We start from the raw sequence: 10,848 nt of genomic DNA on the forward strand, positions 1-10,848 counted from the left end.
AGATAAAATTAATTTTAAAAAGCCACTTCCCTCAATTCTTCTTGCTGAAAATAAAAAAGTTAAAGGTTTCACATTTTCTTCACCATGTAATTCTATCTCAGAGCTGTCAGCATCTTAATAGTGTATTGATTGGCTCACATTCTAGCTATCTTTAAAGAAGCATTATTACTCTGTTGGGCCAAACATGAAAAACTAGTTTTAAAGACCTTTTTAAGGGCTTTTTGATTTTTCAAATGCTTCTTGGGGGCTTATTGAGCTTCTCTGGCAGCTGGAATTAACTCGACAAAGCTCTTTCTCTATTTGTGAGTCAGTGAATTCATCTGAAGTCAGTAAATTATCAATGTCTCATGGGGGGTAAGATTAGGGGGCCCTCGAGATAAATTAATGTGGTAATTAGTTACACGAACACCTGTATTTTTAGGTTCTTTGTAAGTAGGGCAGTTTTGCTACCGATGCATTGGAAACTCCCCATAATTATCAATAGTCTTTTAAAATATGTGAAGTAGATTCCAGTACTAGAGGGCAGGGAGTAAGGAGAAAGGAAGATGTATTGTAAAAGTTAAAACTTGTATTACATAACATTGCTTTATACTGTTTTTCTATTATCAAAATGCCTGACAAGCTGAAATAAGACTGCCTTTATTTAATGTATCTCTTTCCCACACTTATTAAGAAAAAGCACAAGAGTACTTTTTATTAGGTGCTGAGAAAAAGATCTGATGATCATATACCAAAATGTTATCACATCAAGGGCGGTGCTGTGCTTGGATCTCCTCTTGCTTTGGGAATAGTTATCTTTCAGTGTTTTCCCCAGGAAGTATATTCTTTTGGAACTGGCTTTACGTTTCACTGTGTTCTTGGGAAAGACACTCAATCACCAAGAGCCTTGTTCTGCCATCTCAAGATGAAAAAAATGAATAGAATCTACCTTAAAAGGTGGTGGTGTCAGACACAAAATGTCTGATACGTGACTATCTTCTGACCTATGAAGGTGACAATTTGAAATGATTCAACATAATATTAAGTAAATGTTTAGCATTGCTCCTGACACATACTAAGCTCTGAGGAAATACAAGTCATAAAAGAGTGCTAAGGAAATATAGAGAGAAGAAATTCAGAAACAAAAAAAAGACATTTACATTTATTTAAAACTCAGGCTTATTATTAAGGTATAATTTTATGAACTGGATAGTTGTATGAATTTTGACAAACCTATATGATTGAGTAACACATGATATAGGATAATGTTATCCCTCCCCCCAAATCTACTGTGCTCCCTTGTACTCAACTCTCCCTATCCCTGCCCCCTGGCAGCCACACTGTTTCTTCCTGTCTTTATAGTGTCTCTTTTAATATGGATTTTTTCCTTACTTTATCAAAAAGTGTTCAACTACCTCCTCCTTGTGTGGACAGACACCTGCCCCTTCCGAAGCAGAAGGGAATAAGCATCCCTCTGGCCAGGAGTCACTCGGTTACTTCTCGGAAAGCCTTTCCCTTTGGTTCTGGAGAGTGAAGGGTGCCGGGGTGCTAGGATGTGTAGGCACAGGGCTGGCACTGATGAGGATTTATTGTTTGGAGTTCACAACACTACGTGAGTGAAAGCAGGTGATCAGGTGGCCCATTGTGGCTACTTTTTCCGGGATTGAAGAGGGTTGGGATTTTGTGGTTTTGCACTTGATTAAAACATGTAACACTTGCTGGTCAGTAGCCTCATTACCCAGCAGTCATGTTAAATTCTAAATCCAAACACAGTTGAACAAAGACTCCTCCTTGGTCCAGCTCTTCTTAAAACAAAACAAAAACGATGTGTCCCCGCCCCCGCCCCCACAGACATAGGCCCTCCTTTTTCCTGAATTTGTAGCAGCACCTAGCTCATGCTCTCTGAGGTGTTTCTTGCCTTGGTGGTACTCCTTCATCGTGGCATTATTCCACAAAATATAATTTGCTGAACCTCCTAATGGCTGATATTTATAACCTCGAACTCATAATGTCACTCCTGTTGTAAATCTTCAGTGAAACCTGGACTCTTGACTGGCAAATAAACCCATCATCGTCTGAGCCATCCTGATTTGAACAGTGTAATTAGTAAGTTTGATTTATTTGGTGCATATACATCCTAGTATCCCCCCAAATCAAGAACCTGGAACATTTAAAAACAGGCCATTTTTTAGCCACGCAACACATTTCAGTGAGTTCTAAATGTTGGTCTCACAGGCAGAGGCTGTTTTGCATAGTGGAAAGGCTTAGGATCCACATGATTTTGCTTAGATCTTGATCACTTCTTTTACTACCTCCATGACCTTGGGACAGTTACTTTACCTCTACGTGTCTCGGTTCCCTCATTCATGAAACTCAAGGTTTTTTGGTGTGGGAAACTTTTCTCAGTCATAGCATACTCTTCCAGGCTTTTCTGCCTTTGTCCTTCCTGCATCTGCTCCTGGACGTGGTTTGCATGCCTGTCCTTCTGGAACCTCCATTATCTTTGGAGTTGTGCAATCAAATTCCTGATTATCTGGGGCAGCTTCTAGGCTCCCTCTGCCTTTTTAAACAGAGAAGGAAATCCATTTGTCTGGAACTTACTGGGATCCTTGTCTCCTTGTGGATCTGTAAACTCACTGAAGTAGAAAGAACATCTAACACTTAATGAGTATTACTGAGTACCCCTTATAAGAAAGTCACTGTTCTATACTTTTTAAAAAAATAATTAATTATATTGGTACATTGAAGGTATACAGTGTAATGACATTCATCATTGGAAATTTGCACCTTTACATAATTCATCTTGGTTCTTACTTTTTCCCCATTCCACTGCCCTCCCTATATACAAAGACTTTGTTTCCATTTTTTCTTTTTTTCATGCCAATTCCATTCCTTTTTTCTTTTCCCCTACCTTTCTTATTTCCCCTTCCCCTTTGCACCTTTTCTCCCTATTTCACATTATCTATTATACCTTTTAGTCCTGTTTACACTTTCAGTTTCTCACACTACAGAAACTATTTGGTATTTACACATATGCGTACTGTTTATTTCACTTAAGAGTATCACCTCAATATGCATCCATTTAGCTATAAATGTTTCTAGTTTCTCATTCTTTATGGCTGAGTAGTTACTCCATTCTATCAAAGAAACCACATTTTCTTTGTCCAATCTCTTACTGACAGGCAATTGGGCTGCTTCCAACTTTTAGGTATCACGAATTGTGCTGCTATAAACATGGGTGCACATATATCATTGTGATTCTTTTAATTCTTTGGGAAAGATAACTAGCAAGGGCATACAGGGTCAAATGGGACCTGCAATTGTAGTTGTGAGGCATTTCCACACTGATTTCCACAGTGGTTGCATCAGTCTACACTTCCACCTGCAGTGGAACATGGTTTCTCTTTCCCCACAGCCCTGCCAACATTTGTTATTGGTTGATTTCATGATAGCAGCCATTCTTCCCGGGGTGAGGTGGAATCTCAGTGCTGTTTTCATCTGCATCTCTCAAATGCCCAGTGATGTTGAGCATTTTTTCATATGTTTTTGGATCTATTAATTCATTTATTTCCACAACAGTTCTATGAGCTGGGCACTATTGTTTCCCCCATTTTGCAGACGAGGAGACTGGGACACAGAAGGCTGTGTAATTTGCCCACTTTGACCCAGCCTACAGAAATGTGGCTAAGATAGAAATCAGACTTAAGAATTCTCACTCCAGTGTGCACAATTTTAATCATGATCCTGTCGTGAAAGTGTGGTTGAATAAATGGAAACTATAGGGCAGTCATGGCGAGTCTTTTAGAGCTCTTAATGATACAAACATCCCACCGGCACTGATGTACCATACACCACTGCTGTAGGCCCATGCTTCTGAATTTGTGCATATAAATCACCTGAGGACCTTGTGGAAATACAAATTCTGGTGTAATATATTTGAATTGGTACCAATCTCCCAGCCAATGCTAATGGTCCACAGGTCACACTTTGAGAAGCAAGGCTCTGGATTAGTGATTCAAAGCTCTGTGGGGTTTTTGTCTCAAGACTCTTTCATACTCTTAAATATTATTGAAGCTACCAAAAGTTGTCTGTTTACATGATAATACCTGTCAGTATTTGCTGAAATTAAAATGAAAAAAGACATTTAAAAATATTTTAATTTGTAATGGAACCCCACCACATGTTAATATAAATAACATTTTAATAAAAAATAATCTGAAATGAACAGACATTTCTCAGACAAAGTAAAAGGAGCAAATATATATAATGTTCCACATCAATGGTCATTTGAGAGATGCAGATGAAAACAACACTGAGATTCCACCTCACCTCAGAATGAATGGCTGCTATCAATAAATCAACCAATAATAAATGTTGGCAGGGATGTGGGGAGAAAGGAACCCTTTTCCATTGTTGTTAGGAGTGCAGACTGGTGCAACCGCTATGGAAATCAATATGGAGATACCTCAGAGAACTAGGATTAGAGGTTCCATTTGACCCAACTATCCCTCTGTTGGGTATCTTTCCAAAAGAATTAAAAGAATCATATCACAGTGATATATGCACACTTATGTTTATAGCATCACAGTTTGTAATAGCTAAAACTTGGAAACAGCCCAATTGCCCATCAGTTGGAGACTAGAAAAAGAAGATGTGTTTTTTCTATAAAATGGAATACTACTCAGCCATAAAGAATGAGAAATTAGAATCATTCATAGGAAAATGGATACATATTGAGGTCATATTCTTAACTGAAATAAATAAGTCACACATGTGTAAATACCAAATAGCTTTTCTGGTGTTAAAAACTAAAAGTGTAAATAAGATCCAAATGGTATAATTGATAACATGAAATATGAAGAAAAGGGCTAAAAGTGTAGGGAAAGTGGGAAGGGCAGGGGAAAGGAAATAAGGGAAAAATATGAGAAAACAAAAAAATGGAAACAAAGTTTTTGTCAATAGGGAAAGGAGGAGGGGGTGAAGGGAGGGCACGGACAAGGGGAAAAAAATGAGAACCAAGACCTGTCATGTAAAGGTACAAGATCCCAATGATGAATGTAACTGTACTGTTTACCTAAAAAGTACCAATAAACTCAATGGGAAAAAAAAACCCCAAATAAAAAATATTTTTTAAACGAACAATTAGAAGAGTGGCATTGCTGCACATTTCTGTAAATCTTTTTAAATGTTTGGTTTAATTGAGGTAACTGCATTTTCAGCTTGCTTCTTCATTCAATCTGTTGAAATAAAACATGACATGGAGTCTCTGAAAAATACCTCTGAATACTCAGAGAGAATTTAAGCCCCGAAGCAGCTGCATCGTATTATTATAAGAATACTTTTAACCTTACAAATCTCCTGAAAGATCTCAGAGAGACCTCCGAGTGTCCTCAGACCACATGACCACCACTCTAGATGAATCCTAGAGCACCTGAGCATTGTTGCATTCATTGTGGAATCAGGCTTTGGCACTTTGTTTTGGGGACTTGCAGAATTCTGTGAGGATACTCACTCTGAAACCAAGGTCTGTTTCTTTTTCCACTGGCAAATTATACCTTCATTTTCATCTTATTTGATGCTTGATAATGGTCTCAGCACAGATAAGAAGTCTCTTCTGACAACCAATGATACATTTAGACAAAATATTGGTAAAGAAGAAAATAAAAAAGGAAAAATATATTTTATTGAATCTCTGATTGATTTTTAAAAATTGCCTTAAAATAGATCATCCCATCTAATTCACTGATTTTAAGCTAGTATGACATCCTTTATAGGTTTTTATTACAATTTATTTTATACAAACTTGGCTCCACAAGTTTTAATGTATAAAATGCAAATTTTGAAATAACTTAATATCATACATCCATGTCTTTTTCTACTTTTTTTTATACCTTACTCTTTTGACTGAATTTCAAGCTTACACCAAGTTAGCATCTCCTACTCAGGAGAGCTCTTTAGTCAGTTCATTGGTTCTTTGATCTGAGCTTTCCTTTGAATTCTGAAATATTTCTTTGGAACATTTGCTTTTCTGCTGCCTTGGTACTAACTGGACTCCTCTGACTTATGACTAGGATGTTATGCCTTTGGCAAATTCATCAGGGCCAGGTAGATACACCCTGCTCCCTCTCTGGGACAATATCTCCTCAAGTTGTGAGGCTCTCAATTTAGAGAGTTAGAGTCTCAGGATCGCAAGGGATCTTTGAGGTCTTCCAGACCCTTGCCACTCAGATGTGGCCTTCAGGTGGATACCATAGGCATCCCTTGGCGGCTTGTTAGAAAAGTAGGATCTCAGATCTCCCCCAGACCTATGGAATTAGTCTTCATTTTAACAAGATCCTGAGAGACAAGTATGCAGATGAAAGTCTAGGAAGTGCTTCTCCAAATCATCCTTTATCCCATGCAGAAACCCTGTGTGTTTCACCTTTCTCCACTACTCAGCCAGTGCTCAACAGCCTTCACCACTCAGCTTCAGGATGGCCCACCCCCTTGTGGAATGGGGTTCCCCTTTGTGTATTTAAATCACATGGTGAGCTTTAAAAAATCTTAACACTGAGACCTTGACCCCTCTTGATTAAGTCAGAATCTCTGTAGATGTAGAGCTGGGTTTTATGCAGCCCCCAACCAAGTGATTCTTTTTTTGTGTTTTGGTACTGGGAATCAAACTTAGAACCTTGTGCTTAAGAGGCAGGCAGTGGAACCACTGAGCTAAATCCCTGGCCCATCCAACCAAGCGATTCTAATGTGCAGGCGAGCTGTGAATTCCTGATTGAGAGGCATCCATTTGCATCTTATGCTATCTACTTCTTTTTTTGCTTTGATATCCTTTGAAAATGCAAATATGCACTTGGAAAGGCAAAACTGAGATCTCTCATTTACACTTTGCTTGGAAATAGGTTTTTAAAATATCAGCATAAATACTTTATTGCAAACTCTTTAATGCCATATACTAGCAGCCTTGATAATTCACATAGGAGTATGCTGGGTGAAGAGGCCAGGACCTAAGGAATGAGATAAAAGTGTAGGATGTGAAGATGGTTGATAAGGGATAGAGGACATGCTTGCTACTGACAGTTCTTGGTCAATCAACTACGCTGTATAGGAAGAAGATGGGCCAGGACAAGAAACAGAGGTTCCCCTTTGACCAACCCACTGTGGGATCTGGACCTTTCTTCTATTCCTCATGTCTGGTCCTGTGGGGTGAGAGAAGTCTGAAGGTAAGAAGTGTTCCACTGCCAAATTGTGGAAGCTGTGAGCAGAGGCCTGTCTACTCCTTGGCCTGAAAATGCTAAGAGAAATTTTCCTGATGTCATACTTTTCTAGCCTCAGAAGCTGCTAGTTGTTTTCAACTAGTTGTAATCCTCTTGAGAAACTCTTCTGTTTATGATAGTGCTAGTTAACAAACTGAAATCTGCATTTTTGGGGTAAGATTTAGGAGGAAATAGTATTTTGAGGCCTTATTACCTTTTAAACTTTCTAGTTTTATGTCAACCATGCTGCGTTAGATTGTTGTTTGGGAATGTACAGATCATGGTAGCATGAATTCTAAGCAGAATAAACACATAATCAGTCAAATATTTAGAGAGATGGGAGGGAATGTTATTTTACAAGGAAAATCAAATTGCTACACATAGTCCTGTCAATGTACTACTTATAAAAAAATGCAAAAGAAGTCATTAATAATAAATTTGGTGACTAACATTTTAGATTATAATGAGTATCACTCACATATCAAAATTTTTAAAATCAAAAGCTAATACTTTTGAGAAATAAACAAATCTAATTAATTTAGATGCTTGAGGATGGAAATCTCATCATGCCTTCTTCCTCCTGTTCCCTACCAGTCCAGCCTTCTACTCTGGATAAACATATTAGAATGCTGTTTAACAATAAATTTGACACATAAAATAGATATCTAGATGCTTTAGGGATTTGAAAAGTTGTTTTTCAGTTCTTTCAATGTCCCAGCAGGTAATCTTTACAGATAATTTGTTATTTAAGTTTACTCTTTGGACTAACCATGTATTGTAGGAGGAGGGATTGTGTTTAGGGTACCTGGTGAGGTACAAAGAATTTTATAATTTTTCCTTTCTTTTTATTTTACTTTTAAATTTACCTTACTTTTTAGTGCAGTGAGAACACTTAACATGACACTTATCCTCTTAACAGGGTTTAAAAATTAATTAATTTTTATTTGTATATTCTTGCCATGCATAGTTATCATATTCATCATAGGAAATTTGCACCTGTACATAATATATTTTGATTCTTTTTTGGCCTATTTCCCTCCTCTCCACCCTTCTTTCCCATTTCAATTACAAATCTTTGTTTCCATTTTTTTGCTTATATTCTTTTTTAAAATCCCTATTTCCCTCCTATCCTTCCCTTGTCCTCCTCCCTTGTTCCTGTTCCCTCTGGACATTTTCTTCCTACTTCCCAATAGCCTCCATTTTACTCATTTACCCTTTAAGTGTCTCACACCAGAGAAGCGATGTGATATTTAATCAATGTGTGTCTGATTTATTTCACTTAAAATTGTCTTCTCAAACTGTATCCATTTACCTAAAAGTGTCTTAAGTTTATCCTTCTTTATGACAGAGCAATTGTCCATCATATTAAAAAAAATCTTCTTTATTCATTGATTGAGGGCATTTGAGCTATTTCCAAGAGTTAGCTATTACAAATTGTGCTTGTATAAATACAAGTGTACATATATTGCTGTGGTGTGATGCTTTTAACTCTTAGTAAGATACCAAGAAGAGTAATTGCTGGATCAAATGGAATTTATACTTTCAGTTTTTTTGAGGAATCTCCACAGTGTTTGTATCAACAGTGGAGAAGGAATTCTTTTTCCACATAGCCTCACCAGCATTTGTTATTGGTTGATTTCATGATGATAGCTATTCTTTCTGGAGTGGGATGAAATCATAGTGCTGTTTTAATTGCCATTTCATGAATCACCACTGATACTGAACAATTTTCATATATTTATTTATTGTTTCTATTTCTTCATCTGAGAAATGTCTATTTATCTCAGATGCCCATTTTTTGATTGAGTCTATGAATTTTGGAAGTCTGAATTTTTTGTGTTCTTTATATATTCTAGATAATAGTCCTTTGTCTGAGAAATAGCTGGTAAAATTTTTCCTATTCTGTTGCTTGTCTCTTCACTCTGTTGGTGGTTTCTTTTTTAATAAAGTGAGATCCCAGTGGTTGATTCTTTGTGATATTTCCTATGGAATTAGGGTTTTGTTCACAAAGTCTTTGCCTACACCTATGTCTTCAAGAGTTTTATCTATTCTGTCTTCCAGCAAATTGTTTCTGTTTTAATATTCAGATTTTTGATCCATTTCAATTTTAGTTTAGTGCATAGTGAAAGATATAGATCTTTAATCTTTGGCACCTGGAAGACCCCCTTTTTTTTCCAGCACTATATACAAAAGAGGCTATCTTTCTTCCAATGAAAGTGTTTGACCCTTCTGTTAAAGATAAGGTAGCTGAGTGTACCTAGAGTTGTTTCTGTTTCACTCGTCCTTGGGTCCTTTCCTTCCATCCTTCCTTCCTTCCTTCCTTCCTTCCTTCCTTCCTTCCTTCCTTTCTTTGTGCCATGCTGTTTGTATAACAGTAGCTTTTTAACAGCATTTTAAGTTTGAAACAATGGATTATATATAGCCACAATGTTGAACAGTACATCTCTAGAATCTGTTCACATTGCATAACTGAAACTATATCCATTGGTTACCAAAACCCTACTGCCCTTCTGCATCCCTGCAACCACCATTCAACTCTCTGCTTCTTGGAGTTTGACTAATTTAGGAACCTCTTTTAAGTGAAGTTGTACCATATTTGATCTTCTGTGGCTATTTCATTTAGCATGATCCTCTCAAGATTCGTCTGTGTTGTCTCATATTGCAGGATTTCCTGTTTTAGGCTGAATAACATTCCATTGTGTGTATGTACTGCATCTTCTTGTCCCTTCTTCGGCCAGTGGGCTTTTAGGCTTCTCCATTCATCTATTGTGAATAGCACTGGAATGACCACAGGAGTGCCAAGAGAGGATTTCTGTTTGGAACATGAAGTTTGACTTCTCAAGAGAGGAGGAAGATGGAGAACATTTTCAGAAGCACTTTTTTTTTCCTATGTTTCATTGTTTTCTTTTACTAAAATAATATTTGCATTTTTATTTAAATAGTAATTTTGGTATATACATCATGCTTTTTTCTCTAGCTTACATTTTCATTCCAATAATGTTTATCTTTGTCTTTGAAGATATATAAATTGAAATTAAAAGTAACATTTTACTTTGAATTTTATTTAAAAAGCAAAGCTTCTATTTTAAATTAAAACATTTTAAAAGTCATCTTATGGCAGGTGTGGTGGTGCATGCCTGTAATTACAGCACTCTTGGAGGCTGAGGCAGGAGATCTTCAAGGGCAGCTTAGTGACTTAGAGAGATGTGGTGTCAAAATTAAAAATAAAAAGGTCTGGAGATATAGCTCAGTGAAAAAGCCCTGGATCCCATCCTCAGTTCCAAAAAAAGGTCATCTGATAATGTGCCCTATAATTTCCTAAAATTAAAATCATGAAAAAAGCAATTATCCCCCAAATGAATCATTTATATAAACTCAGATTTCTTAAAGCATGATACATTTATAAAGAACCACCAGAAGGACTAGTGATTTCCTTTATCTATTTACCTTGTCATTAAAATACAAAATGGGGACTAGAGGTGTAGCTCTGTGGTATAGTGCTTGCCTAACATATGTGGGGCCCAGAGAAAGAAAATGAGAGAGGGAGAGAGGAAGGGAGGGAGAGAAGAAGGGGAGGAGAGGAGGAGGAGGAAGGGGAACAAGAAGGAGGAGGAGGGGAGTG

The sequence above is a fragment of the Fukomys damarensis genome, unplaced genomic scaffold (assembly GCF_012274545.1).
Source record: "Fukomys damarensis isolate Sample0158 unplaced genomic scaffold, DMR_v1.0_HiC HiC_scaffold_1, whole genome shotgun sequence".
In the NCBI taxonomy this organism is placed as follows: Eukaryota; Metazoa; Chordata; class Mammalia; order Rodentia; family Bathyergidae; genus Fukomys; species Fukomys damarensis.